The following is a 12,653-nucleotide window of genomic DNA, read 5'->3' as shown; positions in this document are numbered from 1 at the left end:
CTGACACTGCGGCGCTGGATAAAAGTGATCCTCACTCTGTTCTTCCCACTTGATGTCACCACCTGGCAGGGGACATACCCAGATCCTCTTGTGTGAGTGGGAGATTGAAATCCCATTGCTTATAAGATATGTGATCCTAGGCCAGACACGGTGGCTGACGCCTATAATCCCAGCACTTTGGGAGGCCAAGGCAGACAGATCATGAGGTCAAGAGATCGAGACCATCTTGGCCAACATCATGAAACCTCATCTCTACTAAAAATACAAAAATTAGCTGGGCGTGGTGGTGCATGCCTGTAGTCCCAACTACTCCGGAGGCTGAGACAGGAGAACCGCTTGAACCCAGGAGGCCGAGACTGCAGTGAGGCGAGATGGCACCACTGCACTACAGCCTGGTGACAAAGCAAGACTCTGTCTCAAAAAAAAAAAGATGGGCCGGGCGCAGTGGCTCACGCCTATAATCCCAGCACTTTGGGAGGCCGAGGTGGGTAGATCATGAGGTCAAGAGATCGAGACCATCTTGGCCAATATAATGAAACCTCATCTCTACTAAAAATACAAAAATTAACTGGGCATGGTGGTTCATGCCTGTAATCCCAGCTACTCGGGAGGCTGAGACAGGAGAATGGCGTGAACCCGGAAGGCTGAACTTGCAGTGAGGCGAGATGGCGCCACTGCTCTCCAGCCTGGCAACAAAGCAAGACTCCATCTCAAAAAAAAAAAAAAAAAAAAAAAAGATGGGCCGGGCACGGTGGCTTACGCCTGTAATTCCAGCACTTTGGGAGGCTGAGGTGGGCAGATCACGAGGTCAGGAGATAGAGACCATCCTGGCTAACACAGTAAAACCCCATCTCTACTAAAAATACAAAAAAATTAGCTAGGTATGGTGACGTGCGCCTGTAGTCCCAGCTACTCGGGGGGCTGAGGCAGGAGAACGGCATGAACCCAGGAGGCGGAGCTTGCAGTGAGCCAAGATCGAGCCACTGCACTCCAGCCTGGGCGACAGAGCGAGACTCCATCTCAAAAAAAAAAAAAAAAAAAAAAAGATGTGTGATCCTGGGTAAATTATTTAACTTCTCTGAACAGCTATTTTTTCAGTGGAATAAATTAGGATAAGAGTGCTTACATTGGCCAGGTGTGGTGGCTCAAGCTGTAATCCCAGCTATTCAGGAGGCTGAGGTAGGAGCATCACTTAAGCCCACAAGCTCAGGGCTGCAGTGAGCGATGATTGTACCACTGCACTCTAACCTAGGTAACAAAATGAGAACCTGTCTGTGAAAAAAAAAAGAATGCTTACCTTACACACCCGGATTAAGTGAGATAATGTATGCAAAAACTCCTACGACATAGGAGGCACTCCAGAAATAGCAGTTTTCTTTTCTTTTGTCCTTTGCATTCAAGGCTGTTCACTTCAGCGTCTCCATTTTCACCACTGTCTTCATTTTTCCTTCCTCTTACACACTCAAGTCTCCAGCCACTCTGATTAGCTTAAGTCCCCAAACACACCCCACTTTTTCGTGTCTCCTTGTCTTTGCTCATGCTGCTCCTCTGCCCAAAATGTCCTTTGTTTTTATTTCAATTAATTTATTTGAGAAGGGGTCTCACTCTGTCACTGAGGCTGCAGTGCAGTGGTGTGATTATGGCTCACTACAGCTTCAAACTCCTGAGCTCAAGCGACCCTCAGCCCCCTAAATAGCTGGGACTACAGGAGTATGCCACCATATCTGGGTAATTTAAAACAATATTTTTTTAGGCCGGGCACGGTGACTCACACCTGTAATCCCTGCTCGGGAGGCCGAGGCAGGTGGGTCACGAAGTCAGGAGTTCAAGACCAGCCTGATCAACATAATGAAACCCTGTCTCTACTAAAAATACAAAAAATTAGCCAGGCGTGGCGGCGCGTGCCTGTAATCCCAGCTACTTGGGAGGCTGATACAGGAGAACCCCTTGAACCCGGGAGTTGGAAGTTGCAGTGAGCCGAGATCGTGCCAGCCCGGGTGACAGTGCAAGACTCAGTCTCAAAACAAAACAAAACAAACAATACTTTTAAAAATTAGCCAGGTCTCACTATGTTGCCGAGGTTGGCCTCAAATCCCTGGACTCAAGTGATTCTCCCACCGTGGTCTCCCAAAGTGCTGGGATTACAGACATGAGCCACTGCACTCAGTCTTCCTAACTTTGTCTATTTCTGTCTACATAGCCTGTTTCTACTCATTCCACTGCTCAATCTCATATGGCTGACCCAGTGCGGTGGTTCACACTGTAATCCCAGAACTTCGGGGGGCCGAGGTGGAAAGAGCATTTGAGGCCAGGTGTTCTAGACCAGCCCAATCTCAATTAAAAAAAACAAACTTAAATGGCTTCTCCTCCCACTCCGCAACAGAGACCTCTCTTACCAAGGACATCAGTGAGTTCCAGTGCCACCCTCTAGTGTCATTATAGCTTATGGCTTCTATTATTGTCTGTATAGTTCCTAGATTTGTATCTCCAGTCCAGACCTCTCTTCTGAGTTCTAAACCTCTATATCCGACTCTGTAATGGCTGTCCAGGTACCTGAAATTCTACTTGTTCACACTGAACTCATTATTCTCCCCTCCAAAAATATTACCTAGCTCTGTAAATAGCACTTCCTTCACTCTCAAAGTGTCCATTGGAATATGAAATTCTGCCAACTCAACTTCCTGCATATTTCTCAGATTTATCCATGTATTTTCTACTTCCATAGTGGCTATCATGACTAAGCCATCATATTCTCTGGTCTGACCTCCCACAGTAGCCTCCAATCTGGCCTCTCTGAATGGGGAGATTCAGAGTATGCTCTTACCTCTATGTATTCATTATTTATTTATTTTGAGATGGAGTCTTGCTCTGCCGCCCAGGCTGGGGTGCAGTGGGTGATCTCGGCTGCAAGCTCCGCCTCCCGGGTTCATGCCATTCCCCTGCCTCAGCCTCCCGAGTAGCTGGGACTACAGGCGCCCACCACCACGCCTGGCTAATTTTTTTTTTTTTTTTTGATTTTTAGTAGAGACGGGGTTTCACCATGTTAGCCAGGATGATCTCGATCTTCTGTCCTCCTGATCCACCCACCTCAGCCTCCCAAAGTGCTGGGATTACAGGCGTGAGCCACCGCACCCAGCCACCCCTATGCATTCATTCTTTAGAATGTAATATTTTTGACCGGGCGCGGTGGCTCGCGCCTATAATCCCAACAACCTGGGAGGTTGAGGTGGGCGGATCGCCTGAGGTCAGGAGTTCAAGACCAGCCTGGCTGATGTGGTGAAACCCCATCTCTACTAAAAATACAAAAATTAACCTCGTCTCTATTAAAAATACAAAAATTAGCGCACGCCTATAATCCCAGCTACTCAGGAGGCTGAGGCAGGAGAATCACTTGAACCTGGGAGGTGGAGGTTGCAATGAGCTGAGATCGCGCCATTGTACTCCAGACTGGGTGACAAAAGCGAAATTCTGTCTCAAAAAACAAATAAACAAACAAACAAAAAAGAAAGTAATCTTTTAAAAACATCTATCTGGCCAGGCACAGTGGCTCATGCCTGTAATCCCAGAACTTTGGGAGGCCAAGGCGGAAAAATGGCTTGAGGCCAAGAGTTCAAGACCAACCTGGGCAACATAGTAAGACCCTATCTCTAAAAATATATACATTGTTTAATAGCTAGATGTGGTGGTGCATGCTTGTATTCCTAGCTACTTGGGAGGCTGAGGTGGGAGGACCCCTAGAGCCCAGGAATTCAGGGGTGCAGTGAACCATGATCACACCACTGCACTCCAGCCTTGGTGACAGAGCAACGCCCTGTCTCTAAAATAAATAAATAAATAAGTGTAAAAATCAGCCAGGCGCTATGGTTCATGCCTGTAATCCCAGCACTTTGGGAGACCAAGGCAGGTGGATCACCTGAGGTCAGGAGTTCAAGACCAGCATGGCCAATATGGTGAAACCCCATCTCTACTAAAAATACAAAAAATTAGCCAGGTGTGGTGGCGCAGGCCTATAATCTCAGCTACTTGGGAGGCTGAGGCAGGAAAATCGCTTGAACCCGGGAGGCAGACGTTGCAATGAGCCGGGATCACACCACTGCACTCCAGCCTGGGAGACAAAGCAAAACTCCGTCTCAAAAGGAAAGTAAAACTAAAAACACCTATCTGATCATGTCACCCCATGCTTAAAAAGCTTCCAGGCCAGGTGCGGTGGCTCACGCCTGTAATCCCAGCACTTTGGGAAGCCAAGGCTGGCGGATCATGAGGTCAGGAGATCAAGACCATCCTGGCCAACATGGTGAAACCCCATCTCTACTAAAAACACCAAAATTAGTTAGGCGTGGTGGTGCATTCCTGTAGTCTCAACTACTCGAGGCTGAGGCATGAGAATCACTTGAACCCGGGAGGCAGAGGTTGCAGTAAGCCGAGATCACGCCACTGCCCTCCAGCCTGGGTGACAGAGCAAGACTCCATCAAAAAAAAAAAAAAGCTTCCAATGCTTCTCATTGATTTTTTTTTTTTTTGAGACATATATATAGTTACAATGACCTTCTTCAGCTCCCTTCCAACTTCCTGTCACAGGGCCTTTACACATTGTGTCTCTGCTTCTAGAATATTTATCCTCACCATCTCTGCCTAGATACCTCCTTTTCATCCTTCAGATTTCAGCTTGAATGTCCCTCCCTAAGGTTACTTTTCTTGATTTACCAACCTAGGTTATGTCCCTCTGTAATAGGTTCTCAACCTTCCCTGTGCTTTCCTTCATAGAAATTAGTACAAATAGGCCTGGTGCAGTGGCTCACGCCTGTAATCCCAGCACTTTGGGAGGCCGAGGCGGGTGGATCACCTGAGGTCGGGAGTTCGAGACAAGCCTGACCAACCTGGAGAAACCCCATCTCTACTAAAAATACAAAATTAGCTGGGCCTAGTGGCACATGCCTATAATCCCAGCTACTAGGGAGGCTGAGGCAGGAGAATTGCTTGAACCTGGGAGGCGGACGTTGCGGTGAGCCGAGATCATGCCATTGCACTCCAGCCTGGGCAACAAGAGTGAAACTCTGCCTCAAAAAAAAAAAAAAAAAAAAGAAAGAAAGAAAGAAAGAAAGAAAGAAAGAAATTAGTACAAATGTAATTAAATCATAATTTGTCCACCTCCCCTGGTCTGTTAAGTCATAACATGTCTACTTTATTCATTTTTGTGATCACAATGACTAGTGCAGCTTCCAGCACATACTATGCACTCAATAAATATTTTTTTCAAATAAATAAAGTCCCATATGAGCATCATCTCTTCTGGGAAGATTTATTTGACTCCCCTGACTCTACCAGAATTATTTTTCCTTTTGGCCAGGTGCGATGGCTCATGCCTGTAATCCCAGCACTTTGGGAGGTTGAGGACAGTGGATCACTTAAGCACTGAAGTTCAAGACCAGCCTGAGAAACATACCGAAACTCCCATCTTTTAAAAAAATTAATTAATTTGTAAAAAAGAAAAAAAAAAAGTTCCTCTCTTCATGATGTTATAGGTCTCTGTTTAGCTAGACCCCTAGTACTCATCACAGTTTGACTTGTACTGTGGCTAACTGAATCTGTCTCTCTCACCATGAAGTGTTGAAGACAAGAGCCATGGTTTTTGTCTTTGTGTCTCCTTTTCCCATACCTAACACAGTTCTGGCTATAATTAAGGTAGTTAATATTTGCCTGAGGGCAGCGGCTCATACCTGTAACCTCAGCACTTTGGGAGGCCGGGGCCAGTGGATTGAGCTCAGAAGTTCGAGACCAGCCTGACCAACCTCATCTCTACAAAAGATGCCAAAAACCTCATCTCTACAAAAAATACAAAAGCTAGTCAGTTGTGGTGGCGCGTGCCTGTAGTCCCAGCTACTCAGGAAGCTGAGGTGGGAGGATGGCTTGAGCCCAGGAGGCAGAGGTTGCAGTGAGCCAAGATCACATTACTGCACTCCAGCCTGGGCAACAGAGTGAGACCCTATCTCAAAAAAAAAAAGTGTATATATATATATATATATATAGTTAATATTGTTAATATAGTTATTATATAATATTGTTATATAGTTAATATTGGCCATTAAGCAAATGAATGAATGTTTAAAGACCTTCAAGGCAAGAAAAAATAAATAAATAAACAAACAAGGCCGGGCGCGGTGGCTCAAGCCTGTAATCCCAGCACTTTGGGAGGCCGAGACGGGCGGATCACGAGGTCAGGAGATCGAGACCATCCTGGCTAACACGGTGAAACCCCGTCTCTACTAAAAAGTACAAAAAACTAGCCGGGCGAGGTGGCGAGCGCCTGTAGTCCCAGCTACTCGGGAGGCTGAGCCAGGAGAATGGCGTAAACCCGGGAGGCGGAGCTTGCAGTGAGCAGAGATCCGGCCACCGCACTCCAGCCTGGGTGTCAGAGCGAGACTCCGTCTCAAAAACAAACAAACAAACAAACAAACAAATAAATAAATAAATAAAAATTTAAAAGGCCTGGTGTGGTGGCTCAAGCCTCTAATCCCAGCACTTTGGGAGGCCGAGGTGGGCGGATAATGAGGTCAGGAATTCGAGACCAGCCTGGCCAACATGGAGAAACCCTGTCTCTACTAAAAAGTACAAAAAGTAGCCAGGCGTGGTCGTGGGCGCCTGTAACCCCAGCTACTCAGGAGGCTGAGGCAGGAGAATTGCTTGAACTCAGGAGGCGGAGGTTGCAGTGAGCCGAGATCGCGTGATTGCACTCCAGCCTGGGCAATAAGAGTGAAACTCTGTCTCAAAAAAAAAAAAAAAAAAAAAAACCTTCAAGGCGAGAAAATGGAAAGGTGAGACAAAGAAATTACAGGAATAAACCCTTAGATTTGTAGAGTGATTAACAGTTAATAAAGTATTGTCACATTTGTTACTCACTTGATCTTCACATAAATCCCAGGAAAGGAGAAAATATTAATATCTTCACATTATAAGGAGGACCCTAATCTTCAGACTGATTAAGTGACAAGGAAAGGAAACGCAGCCAATTGGCACAGTCTACAGACTCCAAACCTGCAACCCTCCTAGTGTTTCCCCTGTGCCACGGGGTGAGCTTCCTATGATGGTAAGGTACAGATCAGTTGCTTCCTAGTCCTGGTTTGAATGACAACTTCATTGAATACAGACCCATCACTGGCTTGGTGGGAGGAAGAAGCTCCTTTGCTGCATTTCCTTTGATAATGAAAGTTCTTGGCAGGGCGCGGTGTCTCATGCCTGTAATTCCTGCATTTTGGGAGGCCAAGGTAGGCAGATTGCTTGAAGTCAGGAGTTCAAGACCAGCCTGGCCCACATGGTGAAACCCTGTCTCTACCAAAAATACCTAAATTAGGCAGGTATGGTGGTATGTGCCTGTAGTCCCAGCTACTGGGAAGGCTGAGGCAGGAGAATTGCTTGAACCTGGGAGGCAGAGGTTGCAGTGAGCCGAGATTATGCCCCTGCACTCCAGCCTGGGCAATGGAGCAAGGCTCCATCTCAAAAAAAAAAAAAAAAAGTTATTTTTCCACAGGGGATTCCCGTTCCACCACCATCTTCCAGTGTGGTCCCAGTGACAGCCACGGTAAGATTATACAAAGAAGACAGAGTTCACTGTTTGGTAACTCTGGGGTCTACAAATATTCAAATACAAGTAATTCAGGTTTGGATGTACCCTACAAAAACCAAGTTCTGGCCGGGTGTAATGGCTCACACCTGTAATCCTCGTACTTCGGGAGGCTGAGGCAAAAGGATCCCTTGAGCCCAGGAGTTTGAGACCAGCCTGGGCAACAGAGGGAGACCCTGTCTCTTAAAAACAAAAACAAAAACAAAAAAAACAGCCAGGCGCGGTGGCTCATGCCTGTAATCCCAGCACTTCAGGAGGCTGAGGTGGGTGGCGAATCACCTGAGGTCAGGAGTTCAAGACCACCCTGGCCAACATGGCGAAACCCCGTCTCTACCAACATGGCGAAACCCTGTCTCTACTAAAAATACAAAAATTAGCCGGGCATAGTGGCGCAAGCCTGTAATCCCAGCTACTCGGGAGGCTGAGGCAGGAGAATCACTTGAACCCAGGAGGTGGAGGTTGCCGTGAGCCAAGATTGAGCCACTGCACTCCAGCCTGGGCGACATCTCAAAAACAAAACCAAAAACAAACCAAAAACAAACCAATTTTGGCCAGCAGAGGGAGACATGACTATATGACAAAATTACTGGATAACCTCCAATTTCTGGGCTATCAATCATTATGCAATTACCTAACTATATGAGTTATTACCTAACTATAGGAGTCTACCAAATGCGTCCAAGATTGATTTCTCATTGCACCTCTTTCACCTGCAGCTTCCTGTCTACAATCTCTGCTGTAATTTCTGGTGAACAGGATTTGTCAACCTAAATAAAGAAATAATAGAAAAATCTGGGGCCGGGCGCGGTGGCTCAAGCCTGTAATCCCAGCACTCTGGGAGGCCGAGACGGGTGGATCACGAGGTCAGGAGATCGAGACCATCCTGGCTAACATGGTGAAACCCCGTCTCTACTAAAAAGTACGAAAAACTAGCCGGGCGAGGTGGCGGGTGCCTGTAATCCCAGCTACTCGGGAGGCTGAGGCAGGAGAATGGCGTAAACCCGGGAGGCGGAGCTTGCAGTGAGCTGAGATCCAGCCACTGCACTCCAGCCTGGGCGACAGAGCGAGACTCCGTCTCAAAAAAAAAAAAAAAAAAGAAAAGAAAAATCTGAAAATTAAGACTCTGGATACTATAAAAAGAACAGTTCATAGTTGTTCACCTTTACTGAGAACCTAATGGGTGGGTCACAGATGTTTTATCCAAGCTTCACATTCACTTACCTGGTAAGTGGCTGCACTGCAACTTGAGCCTAATTCCTCCCACTTGAAAGCCAGTGTTTTTCCCATCACCCTGTCATAAGCCCTGAGGCTCAGCCCTCAATCCACCCCTACCTGGTCTAACTCCACCTTCCTCTTTCAACACGCCCTGCCTCCTCAGTAAAGACCTGCGTCCTCCAGATCTAGGGGCCTCTTCCTTTCCTTACCTTCTGTGGCAATGTGTATGATGTGCAATTACCTTCTGCTTTTTTAAATGGTGCTATCCATCCATCTATGAATATACCCTGTCTCCCCACCTTGATTTCTTCTAATTTGCTATAAGTAATTTTCTTATTCCAAAAGTAATTTAAGAACATTTTAAAAAGAGTTTTGACCAAACTATATATAGAATTGTCTCAATTTTGTTTTAAAGCATCATACATGTTGTTGATTCCTCTTTCTCTTACCCTAAATGCAATTCATCAACAAATCCTATTCCGGTTCTACTTAGAAAATCTGTTGATCCTGATTCCAAAACTCTCCATGCTACCACCACTACCCTCTTAGTCCACGCCACCTACATCTCTCACCTGGACGCTGCAATAGTATTTTAACAGGAACCCCTGGTTCCACCCTTATCCTCCTACTCTCCCTCTGCGACAGAACAGCAAGAGTCTTCCTTCGGAACTACACATCAAATCATCCTACCTCCTCCTCTCCATCCTCTAATGACATCTCATCACCCTCAGAATGACATCCAGGCTGGGCACACTGGCTCACACCTGTAATCAGAGAACTTTGGGAGGCTGAGGTGGGCGGATCACCTGAGGTTAGGAGTTCAAGACCAGCTTGGCCAACATGGCAAAACCCCATCTCTATTACAAATACAAAAAATTAGCCGGGCGTGGTGGTGCACGCCTATAATCCCAGCTACTTGGGAGGGTGAGGCAGGAGAATCACTTGAACCTGGGAGACGGAGGTTACAGTGAGCCGAGATCATGCCACTGCACTCCAGCCTGGGCGATAGAGAGAGACTCCATCTCAAAAAAAAAAAAAAAGAATGAAATCCAAAGTCCTTGTTGGGGCACATATACCGTACTCGATCAAGCTCCTGGCACTTCTCCTGTGTCATGTGCTCCTATTCCCCCCTCCCCTCACTCTGATCCAACAACACTGGCCTCCTTGTTCCTCAGTCCTGCCAAGCACCTTCCAGCTTAAGGGCCTGCGCACTCGCTCTTTCCTCTGCCTGCAAGCTGTCTCTCCCAGCGCCTCACCCGGCTTCCCTCCCTCCTGTCATTCTCTTGTATTTGCAAATGTCATCTCCTCAGAGAAGCTTTTTTGTCCATGCTTCCTAAAATACTTCTTTGTCACTCCCTATATCCTTACTCTGTTTTGTTTTTCTTCACAGCACTTACCACAATATGACATTCTAGATATTTCTTTATCTGTTTATGTTTTCTTCTTCCCATTAATGTGCAATGAGATAATTTCTCCCAGTGCCTAGAAATATGCCTGGTTCAGGCCGGGTGCAGTGGCTCACGCCTGTAATCCCAGCACTTTGGGAGGCTGAGGCAGGCAGATCATGAGGACAAGAGATCAAGACCATCCTGCCCAACATGGTGAAATTCCGTCTCTCCTAAAAATATAAAACTTAGCTGGGCGTGTTGGCGTGTGCCTGTAGTCCCAGCTATTCGGGAGGCTGAGGCAGGAGAATCGCTTGCACACGGGAAGCGGAGGTTGCAGTGAGTCGAGATGCGGCTCCATTGCACTCCAGCCTGGGTGACAGAGCGAGACTCCATCTCGGAAAAAAAAAAGAAAAAAGAAAAGAAATATGCCTGATTCATGATAAGCCCCCAGGAGATATTTGCTTAATGAATAAATGGTGAATTAAGCTGTTAATAGTTTTCACAATCATCTTTTTTTCTTTTCATTTTTTGTTTGTTTGTTTGTTTGTTTGTTTGTTTGTTTTTGAGACAGGGTCTCACTCTGTCACCTAGACTAGAGTGCAGTGGTGCAACTACGCCTCACTGCAGCCTCGACCTCCTGGGCTCAGGTGGTCCCCCCACCTTAGCCTCCCAAGTAGCTGGGACTACAGTGCCACTGCACGCGGCTGATTTTTTTTACTTTTTGTAGAGATGAGGTTTCACTATGTTGCTCAGGCTGATCTCAAACTCTTGGACTCAAGCAATTTGCTGTCCTCGGCCTCTCAAAGTGTTGGGATTACAGGTATGAACCACCGTGCCCAGCCACAACCATCATTTTGAATGGTTGCTTAACTTAATGTATTTTTTTTTTTTTTGAGATGGAGTTTCGCTCTTGTTGCCCAGGCTGGAGTGCGATGGCGCGCTCTCGGCTCACCACAACCTCCGCCTCCTGGGTTCAAGCGATTCTCCTGCCTCAGCCTCTCTAGTAGCTGGGATTACAAGTATGTGCCACCACGCCTGGCTAATTTTGTATTTTTAGTAGATATGGGGCTTCTCCGTGTTGGTCAGGCTGGTCTCGAACTCCTGTCCTCAGGTGATCCACCCGCCTCAGCCTCCCTCAGTGCTGGGATTACAGGTGTAAGCCACTGGCCTTAGTAAATTATTTTGTATTGTGAAATATTGGGTTGAATCACATGAATTCTCATTTTGTAGGTTAATAATGACTGCATATTGACTTCCGTCCAGATCGCTTCATATCTGCTAAGTGAATCTTACAGGTCCTTCTAGATCCTGAAGTGGATTAGGTGCCACTGTTGCTGCTCGTGTTGAATCCAGAACTGTAACCAGACATGGGACTGGAGGACGAGCGAAAGATGCTGACCGAGTCTAGAGATACAAAGGAGGAGGAAGAAGAAGAGGAGGAATTAGTGTTTCTACATCAGGATCCCCTAACAACAGTGAGAGAGCAATGCGAGCAGTTGGAGAAATGTGTAAAGGCCCAGGAGCGGCTGGAGCTCTGTGATGAGCATGTATGCTCTCAATCACATACAGAAGAGGATTGCACGGAGGAGCTCTTTGACTTTTTGCATGCAAGGGACCATTGTGTGGCCCATAAACTCTTTAACAACTTGAAATATATATATGGACTTATTCACCCCAGCCTTCATCACCTGGGCATCAGGATATTTCCTTATGGTTTTGGATATGCCATTTGTTTCTTATTTGTGTAACTGTAAGTTCACATGAACCTCATGGATTTTGGCTTAGTCTGGTAGCTTCTATGTAGCTCGTCTTAATAAAGTTATTTCATCTTAATAAAGTTCTGTGGTCTGCGATCTGCAAAAAAAAAAAAAAAATGACTGCATATTGGCAATTACACATAGTTTAATCAAATAAAACACATTCAGAAAGGTGCATGGTACATAAACACATGGCTTAAAAATTATTATTATTTGAGATGGAGTTTCACTTTTGTTGCCCAGGCTGGAATGCAATGAATGGCTCGATCTCAGCTCACTGCAACCTCCACCTCCCTAGTTCAAGTGATTCTCCTGCCTCAGTCTCCCAAGTGGCTGGGATTACGGGTGTGCACCACCATGCTCAGTCAGTTTTGTATTTTCAGTAGAAATGGGGTTTCACCATATTGGTCAGGCTGGTATCGAACTCCTGACCTCATGATCCTCCCACCTTGTCCTCCCAAAGTGCTGGGATTACAGGTGTGAGCCACCACACCTGGCTCAGAATTATTATAAGACAATATCCATGTGTCCACTAACCAGGCCAAAAATAAAATATTGCCACCAACCTAGAAGCCCCCTGCAGGATCTTCTGCTGTCAGGAATTCCCCCTTACTCATTAAAGGTAACCACTATCCTAACTTTTCTGGTAATTCTTACCTTTTCTTTGCTCTTTTA

General features: G+C 46.3%; 1 pseudogene; it reads left to right on the top strand.

The window, feature by feature from the left end:
- The first annotated feature begins 11,525 nt into the window (after positions 1–11,525).
- On the top strand, positions 11,526–12,042 carry LOC695396 (ubiquinol-cytochrome c reductase hinge protein-like; annotated as a pseudogene).
- The last annotated feature ends 611 nt before the right edge of the window (positions 12,043–12,653 follow it).

The sequence above is a fragment of the Macaca mulatta genome, chromosome 13 (assembly GCF_049350105.2).
Source record: "Macaca mulatta isolate MMU2019108-1 chromosome 13, T2T-MMU8v2.0, whole genome shotgun sequence".
Classification (NCBI taxonomy): domain Eukaryota; kingdom Metazoa; phylum Chordata; class Mammalia; order Primates; family Cercopithecidae; genus Macaca; species Macaca mulatta.
The sequence above is the reverse complement of the archived record's forward strand: the minus strand, read 5'-3'. Positions and strand labels throughout refer to the sequence as shown.